Source organism: Pseudophryne corroboree (genome assembly GCF_028390025.1).
Source record: "Pseudophryne corroboree isolate aPseCor3 chromosome 3 unlocalized genomic scaffold, aPseCor3.hap2 SUPER_3_unloc_37, whole genome shotgun sequence".
Lineage (NCBI taxonomy): Eukaryota > Metazoa > Chordata > Amphibia > Anura > Myobatrachidae > Pseudophryne > Pseudophryne corroboree.
The window spans coordinates 207,067-215,629 of NW_026967527.1; the positions used below are offsets into that span (position 1 = coordinate 207,067).

Below are 8,563 nucleotides of genomic sequence, written 5' to 3' on the forward strand. Positions count from 1 at the left end.
CGTGTCACCTCTAGTAATCCCACATGAGTGCCTGTGTCACCTCTAGTAATCCCACATGAGCGCCCATGTCACCTAGTAATCCCACATGAGCGTCCATGTCACCTCCTAGTAATCCCACATGAGCGTCCATGTCACCTCTAATAATCCCACATGAGTGCCCATGTCACCTAGTAATCCCACATGAGCGTCCATGTCACCTCTAATAATCCCCATGAGCATCCATGTCACCTCTAGTAATCCCACATGAGTCCCTGTGTCACCTCTAATAATCCCACATGAGCGCCAATGTCTCCTCTAGTAATCCCAAATGATCGTCCATCTCACCTCTAATAATCCCCCATGAGTGTCCATGTCACCACCTAGTAATCCCACATGAGCGTCCATGTCACCTCTAATAATCCCACATGAGCGTCCATGTCACCTCTAGTTATCCCACATGAGCGCCCACGTCACCTCTAGTAATCCCACATGAGCGCCCACGTCACCTCTAGTAATCCCACATGAGCGTCCGTGTCACCTCTAGTAATCCCATATGAGCGTCTGTGTCACCTCTAGTAATCCCACTTGAGCGTCCAGGTCACCTCTAGTAATCCCACTTGAGCGCCCACGTCACCTCTAGTAATCCCACATGAGCGTCCGTGTCACCTCTAGTAATCCCATATGAGCGTCTGTGTCACCTCTAGTAATCCCACTTGAGCGTCCAGGTCACCTCTAGTAATCCCACTTGAGCCTTCCATGTTGATCAAGATCCAGTCTAAGCATCCTAGCTTTTTTGTTTTTTTAATAAACATAAAAGCAATGATTACAGGTAAAAGAAAATGGCAGTTATAGAATTATATATTGTATCCTGTAACATCCTGGGTCTTGTCTGCTCATTTTATATATTAATGTATTTTATTTCCAGCAGATGGACCCACAAGCAGGAATATCTCAGAAGTACATCTAATGTTATCCCTGGATTGTGAAATAACAGATAATGACAGTAGACAGGATTCTCCAGGAGATAATACCATTACCCCAATTATACATCAAGCTCTATCAGCTGATCCCCCTGATCCTGGGAAATGTTCTCCTGATCACTCTATTACAACTCTGAGATTAGATACAGAGTTTCCCTGTTCTACAGATGCCAAATGTTTTACACAGAACACAAACCGTATTACTCATCAGCCAGCTAAGGCAGGTGAGAGGCCATTTCCATGTTCTGAGTGTGGGAAATGTTTTACAAATAAATCAAATCTTGTTAGACATCAGAGAAGTCACACTGGTGAGAAGCCATTTCCATGTTCTGAGTGTGGGAAATTTTTTACAAATAAATCAAATCTTGTTACACATCAGAGAAGTCACACAGGTGAGAAGCCGTATTCCTGTTCTGAGTGTGGGAAATGTTTTGCACAGAAATCGGATCTTTTTATACATCAGAGAAGTCACACAGGTGAGAAGCCGTATTCCTGTTCTGAGTGTGGGAAATGTTTTGCATCGAAATCATATCTTGTTACACATCAGAGAAGTCACACAGGTGAGAAGCCGTATTCCTGTTCTGAGTGTATGAAATGTTTTCCACAGAAATCAGATCTTGTTACACATCAGAGAAGTCACACTGGTGAGGAGCCATTTCCATGTTCTGAGTGTGGGAAATTTTTTACAAAAAAATCAAATCTTGTTACACATCAAAGAAGTCACACAGGTGAGAAGCCGTATTCCTGTTCTGAGTGTGGGAAATGTTTTGCATCGAAATCAAATCTTGTTACACATCAGAGAAGTCACACAGGTGAGAAGCCGTATTCCTGTTCTAACTGTTGGAAATGTTTTAGACAGAAATCAGATCTTGTTACACATCAGAGAAGTCACACAGGTGAGAAGCCATTTTCCTGTTCTGAGTGTGGGAAATGTTTCACACAGAAATCAGCCCTTGTTAAACATCAGAGAAGTCACACAGGTGAGAAGCCGTATTCCTGTTCTGAGTGTGGGAAATGTTTTACATATAAATCAGATCTTGTTAGACATCAGAGAAGTCACACTGGTGAGAAGCCATTTCCATGTTCTGAGTGTGGGAAATTTTTTACAAATAAATCAAATCTTGTTACACATCAGAGAAGTCACACAGGTGAGAAGCCGTATTCCTGTTCTGAGTGTGGGAAATGTTTTGCATCGAAATCATATCTTGTTACACATCAGAGAAGTCACACAGGTGAGAAGCCGTATTCCTGTTCTGAGTGAATGAAATGTTTTCCACAGAAATCAGATCTTGTTACACATCAGAGAAGTCACACTGGTGAGGAGCCATTTCCATGTTCTGAGTGTGGGAAATGTTTTGCATCGAAATCAAATCTTGTTACACATCAGAGAAGTCACACAGGTGAGAAGCCGTATTCCTGTTCTAACTGTTGGAAATGTTTTAGACAGAAATCAGATCTTGTTACACATCAGAGAAGTCACACAGGTGAGAAGCCGTATTCCTGTTCTGAGTGTATGAAATGTTTTCCACAGAAATCAGATCTTGTTACACATCAGAGAAGTCACACTGGTGAGGAGCCATTTCCATGTTCTGAGTGTGTGAAGTGTTTTAGACAGAAATCAGGTCTTGTTACACATCAGCGGTTTCACAGGTGAGAAGCCGTTTTCATGCTGTGAGAGAAATAAATCCGCTCTTGTTGAACATATTAAACATTACCCAAGCACGGAACCATTTAAATCTTCTGGAGTATAATTATCACTGTCATGCAATGTTCCTCAAGGGTCAATCCTATCTCCTATGCTTCATGCAATATACAGTCTGGTCCATATATATTGGGACATCAACACAATTCTCATATTTTGGGCTCTATACACCACCACAATGGATTTGAAATGAAACAAACAAGATGTGCTTTAACTGCAGACTTTCCGCTTTAATTTGAGGGTATATACATCAAAATCAGGTGAATGGTGTAGGAATTAAAAGGTTTTTATATGTGCCTCCCACTTTTTAAGGGACCAAAAGTAATGGTACAAACTAAACAATCCTAAATCAAATATTGTAAATCAGTAGATCAGTGCGCTCGTCCAGTTCAACAAAAAGTACTTTACTACTTAATGTGGTCGCAGCCCGGATCAGTGTTTCGTGAATTGAGCTTTGACATATTTTCCAAGGGCGATCTGATTACCATCTCCTAGATGAAGACCTGGATACAATATCCATACTGATATGCAAATATTTATTTATCTGGTACGCATATAAATTTTGTGTGATAACTGAATTTAATCCCAGATACGGAAATATACTACGCTATATAGCGATTCTTTGTGTCTCCTAGCAGCATTTAGATCCCAGTAGTAACCTGGACTAAAGAATGGGGGACTGATATGCCATGTGTCAAGCCGTAATCCGTACGCTATAATATTCTTGCGTGTGACAAAACTAGTGATGAGCGGATTCGGTTTTACTCTGTTCTCAAAACGGCATCTTATTGGCTTACAGATGTCATGTGTTTTGGATAGCCAATAAGATTCTGTTTTGAGATCTGAGTAAAACCGAATCCGCTCATCACTAGACAAAACTGATTGAAAAATACTACACCATAGTCGCTCTCTTGTTTCTTCCTTTGTTTCCAGAATCCTTAATTAAACTTTTACTTTTTAATACTTTGTTGCAAATCCTTTTGTCAGTTACAGCCTGAAGTCTGGAAAGCATAGACATCACCAGATGCTGGGTTTCATCCCTGGTGATGCTATGCCAGGCCTCTACTGCAAATGTCTTCAGTTTCTGCTTATTCTTGGGGCATTTTCTCTTCCGTTTTGTCTTCATGAAGTGAAATGCATGCTCAATCGGATTCAGGTCAGGTGATTGACTCTGCCATTGCATAACATTCCACTTATTTGCCTTAAAAAACCGCTTTGGTTGCTTTCGCAGTATGCGTCGGGTCATTGTCCATCTGCACTGTGAAGCACCTTCCAGTGAGTTCCGAAGCATTTGACTGAATATGAGCAGATAAAATTGCCCAAAACACTTCAGCATTCATCCTGCTGCTTTTATCAGCAGTCACATTATCAATAAATACAAGGGAACCAGTTCCATTGGCATCCATACATGCCCAGGCCATGACACTACCACCACCATGCTTCACTGATGAGCTGGTAGGTTTTGGATCATGAGCAGTTCCTTTCCTTCTCCATACTCTTTTCTTCCCATCACTCTGGTACAAGTTGATATTTGTCTCATCTGTCCACAGGATGTTGTTCCAGAACTGTAAAGGCTTTTTTAGATGTTGTTTGCAAACTCTAATCTGGTCTTCTTGTTTTATTGCTCACCAATGGTTTACATCTTGTGGTGAACCCTCTATATTCACTCTTGTGAAGTCTTCTCTTGATTGTTTACTTTGACACATATACACCTATCTCCTGGAGAGTGTTCTTGATCTGGGCAACTGTTGTGATGGGTTTCGTGCTATTTAGTACACTAGTAGTGTACTAAATAGCACGAACAGCTTGTAACGTAGAGTGGCAAGTTTAATCTTTCTATGTATAATGGAGAGAAATAAAAGCTCCTCCCTAAGTTCCTGGATGCCAAATCACTGTCCTTAGTATCTCTGTACAGATTTTTCTATTAGAGTACTAATTAGCAGGAACAGCTTATAATGTACAACATAGATTCTCTAACGCCGACGGATCTACAGTACTGTGTTGCTCGAACAGTTAGTTGCGTCAGAATACACTAATTTATATTTACTGGTATGTCTATACGTGCTCATTACCGCTGTGTATTTTAGATAGTGAATGAGTCACTCCTGCAGATTTACCCCGATTTGTGGGAAACCTGTGTGCACCCTTCTGTTGAATGCTTTACAATGGATTACACAGAAAAAATAATAAAGTAAATGTCACTGGAACACAAAAAAAATTGACACTTTGGGAATCGAACCCGGTACTCAGCGTGGCAGACCGGAGCCTTCATCGCTAGCCCACAGCACTGCATGGAAGATTCTCAAGTTCATGTGTAAAAGTACTGCAAAGAGCGATTCCTCCCCATTGGTGTTTGTTTATGCCGTTAGGGGACTCGGATGCTCATTTTATGCACTTTACATACTATAAAGTCAATGAGCTACATTATTTCTTTCACACATTAGTTGTGTCTGCATACACAAGTGTTTTAAAACGTTAATTTGCGTCTGTATAAACTATACACACAGGGATTTGGCATCCAGAAACTTAGGGAGGAGCTTTTATCTCTCCCCATTATACTTAATACTACAGGATTTGGACACTCGCATATCCCTAACATCAATAGACCATACTGTATCTGTAACACATTCGTTTGCATCTGTATGTGCTGTACTATTTGCACCTGTACTGTATATACTGTTATAGACTTTATGACATACTGTAGCATAATGTAGCGTAATGAGATGCACCAGTAAAGTAGTTCTTACGCTGTAGTTCAGTATTGTATTTTAATGGAGATCACACGCTTGCGCATTGGTGATTTAAAAAAGCGACATCTGGTGGATGATCTTAGGTATTACACTCAAAGGTAACGCCAAACGCTCTGTGTGCCTTCCTACGACTAGGTGCGGCTCCTTACACCCAGGTACGCTGCGTATGCCTGATCGCGACTAACGCCTCAGTCAGCCAAGATAACGGAGGACCCGTCTGTATATTTTTTTTTTTTTTTTAAATAATTTTTATTGAGTTTTTTCCTCGTACAATACAAAGGTAATATGTTCAATTATGCAAAGAACAGTAGAAACATGTTTATCAAAAAGAAAACTCAAATACAAAGCCACAATTAAGACTTAGTTATTTTACGGTAGCCTTCCTTATTTTGGAAAATGTTTAAATAACAATGAATCAAAAGTACAGTTTCACACCAATGATTAGTAGCGTAGTATATTTCCTATAAGGCCTTTCACAGTATACTAGTCAAAACTGTATAATGTTCTACTTTCTTGCCTAAATGTGTACTCCAAACTAAAACTAAAATAATCTGGGTGGGGAGGGGAGGGAAAGCAGGGAAAATGGGAGAAATGTAAAGACATATATCAGAAAAGAGAGAAAAGTAGAGAAATAAAGAACAGAAGACAAGACATAGCTCCACTATTTTGGAAATCTTTTCCTAATTTGAAAGGCATTATTTTCTAACAATCTTATACATGACAACCACTACTGACAATAAAAAGTCTTAGAATACTAACGCCTTTGGACTAATAAATCAGTCTCATCTTGGAAAATCTCCAAATATTCCATAAATATGTAATTGAACGTGTGGGTCCAAGGTGTTTATAAATGGTGCCCATTTGGAATAGAATGCATATATCCTCGCATCTACTGTGAGGTAAGCATATTTCCGTTCATAATATAAAATATTTGTCAGCTTTTGTTTAACCTCTAATAGCGAAGGTGCTGATTTCTTAGTCCAATGAAGCAGGATACATTTCTTGCTTACAGTGATAGTAGTGATGAGCAAAGGTAAGATACATTTTTTATTATCACTCAAATGCCAAGCAGAAAAACTAAGACCTAAACAAGCCTTAGAATCAAGACATAATTGCGTACCAAACATTAAGTTTAAGAAACCTATGATCTTGTACCAAAACCTTCTTAACTTATAGCAGTCCCATGTACAATGTATGAAGTTGGCAATTGTAGCACCACATTTAATACACGTGCCCTGTTCCTCCTTGACCATGTATTTCCTTTGATGCGGAGTAATATATGCTCTGTGTAGCGTACGTACATACACTTCATGTAAATAAGTTGAGGAAAGAACTTTTGAGGATAATGTCGATAATTCTATTAGCTCCGAGATATCCGTTAAAGAGGGGATATCTACTTTCCATTTTTGTAACAGAATATCCCATTGCACATGTGTAGTTGAACCCACTATTAGTTGATATAAGTATTTAATTTTATAACTATTGGTCAAAAGAAAAGAAAATAACATATCTAATGATTTCACTTGGGATAAATGAACGCCTTTCTTGGGTCTAAGAAGCATTGATGCTTTAATGGAAGTCAAAAAATGACGTATTTGAAAATACATAAACATATGATGCTTCGGAATAGAGTAGGTATGACAAATATCTGAGAACGTCATAATTGAGCCTCCTGGATCGAAAACTTTATGTGATAAATCTAAGCCTTTCATCTTCCACACTATAAAGCCTGTATTGGACAATGATGGCGGGAAGGAGGGGTTTCCCCATAAGGGTATAAATTGGGTAAGGAATGGGTTGGTTTTAAATCTCTTATTAATTATTAGCCAGGCTTTGTATGTATCTTCAAATAGAACATGAGTTTTAATCCAGTGAGGAAGCAACGATACTTTGGATTGTAGAAGAGCACCTGGGGCAAATGGATGAAATATTGCTGTTTCCAAATCCAAGTCAACATATTCAGATTTATTTAAGATCCAAGCATTGATGTACCTAAAAAAGGTGGCAAGTGAATAAGCAGTTAAATCAGGGTATCCTAAGCCTCCTTTTCTTTTGTGTACAACCATCTTTGCCCTCGCGATACGCGGACGTTTGCCCTGCCAAATGAATTTGGAAAACATTGAATCTAATTTCTTGTGATCTAACTCCGATAAAGCTAGTGGAATTTGTTGCATACAATAAAACAGTTTTGGAAATAGTATAGATTGGACAACAGCTAATCGTCCCATAAGGGAGAGAGGCAAGTCTCTCCATGACTCAAGTTTCGCCCCTATTTTTGTAATTACCGAGGCAAAATTGGCCGCATAAATCTGTGATAAATCTGAACAAATTTGTATTCCCAGATATTTGATGCGGGAAGGGGCAAGAGCCAGTGGAATATTCATATATTTTAAAAAAACTGGAATCAGACTTCCCGAGTAAAAGCACTTCTGATTTTGATACATTGATTTTATATCCTGAAATCTTTCCAAATGATTCAATCAGGTTGAATAAAGCTGGCAACGAACTGGAAGGCTCCGAAACAAAAAGCAGTGCATCATCCGCAAACAATCCTATTTTTAATTCTTCCGAATTAATTTTAATACCTTTTATTAGTGATGAACCTCGGATGGCAACTGCTAAAGGTTCAATCGCTATAGCGAAGAGCAACGGGGATAGGGGGCAACCTTGTCTGGTTCCCCTCTGTAAATAAAAAGGAGAGGATATTATACCATTACAAGCTACCTGAGATTTAGGATTAGAATATATAATACGTAAAGTGTCAATGAATTGGGGGGGAAAGCCAAAATTAAATAACGTCTTAAATAAATGGGGCCATAAAACTAAATCGAATGCTTTTTCTGCGTCTAATGTAACTACAATCTGTGGAGGAGACAAAGAAGAAGCATTAGAAGATACATACTGTATTGCAGCTAGGACTCTTCTTACATTTACCACTGAATGTCGCCCTGAAATGAATCCAGTTTGGTCCTTATGTATTATCAAAGGTAAAATGGGTTTCAAACGTTCCGCAAAAATTTTTGTGAATATCTTATAATCATTATTTAGGAGCGATATAGGCCTATAAGAACCTGGAAATTTTAAATCTCGGCCTTCCTTAGGTAGCACTTTGATAATCGCATCTGAAAAGTGTAAGGGGAGTTTTTCAGTTC

At 39.0% G+C, this 8,563-nt stretch overlaps 1 pseudogene; it reads left to right on the forward strand.

Moving 5' to 3' along the window:
- The window catches only part of LOC134984120 (zinc finger protein OZF-like), a 31,890-nt pseudogene extending 29,058 nt beyond the window's left edge, over positions 1–2,832 (forward strand).
- Positions 2,833–8,563: the final 5,731 nt, after the last annotated feature.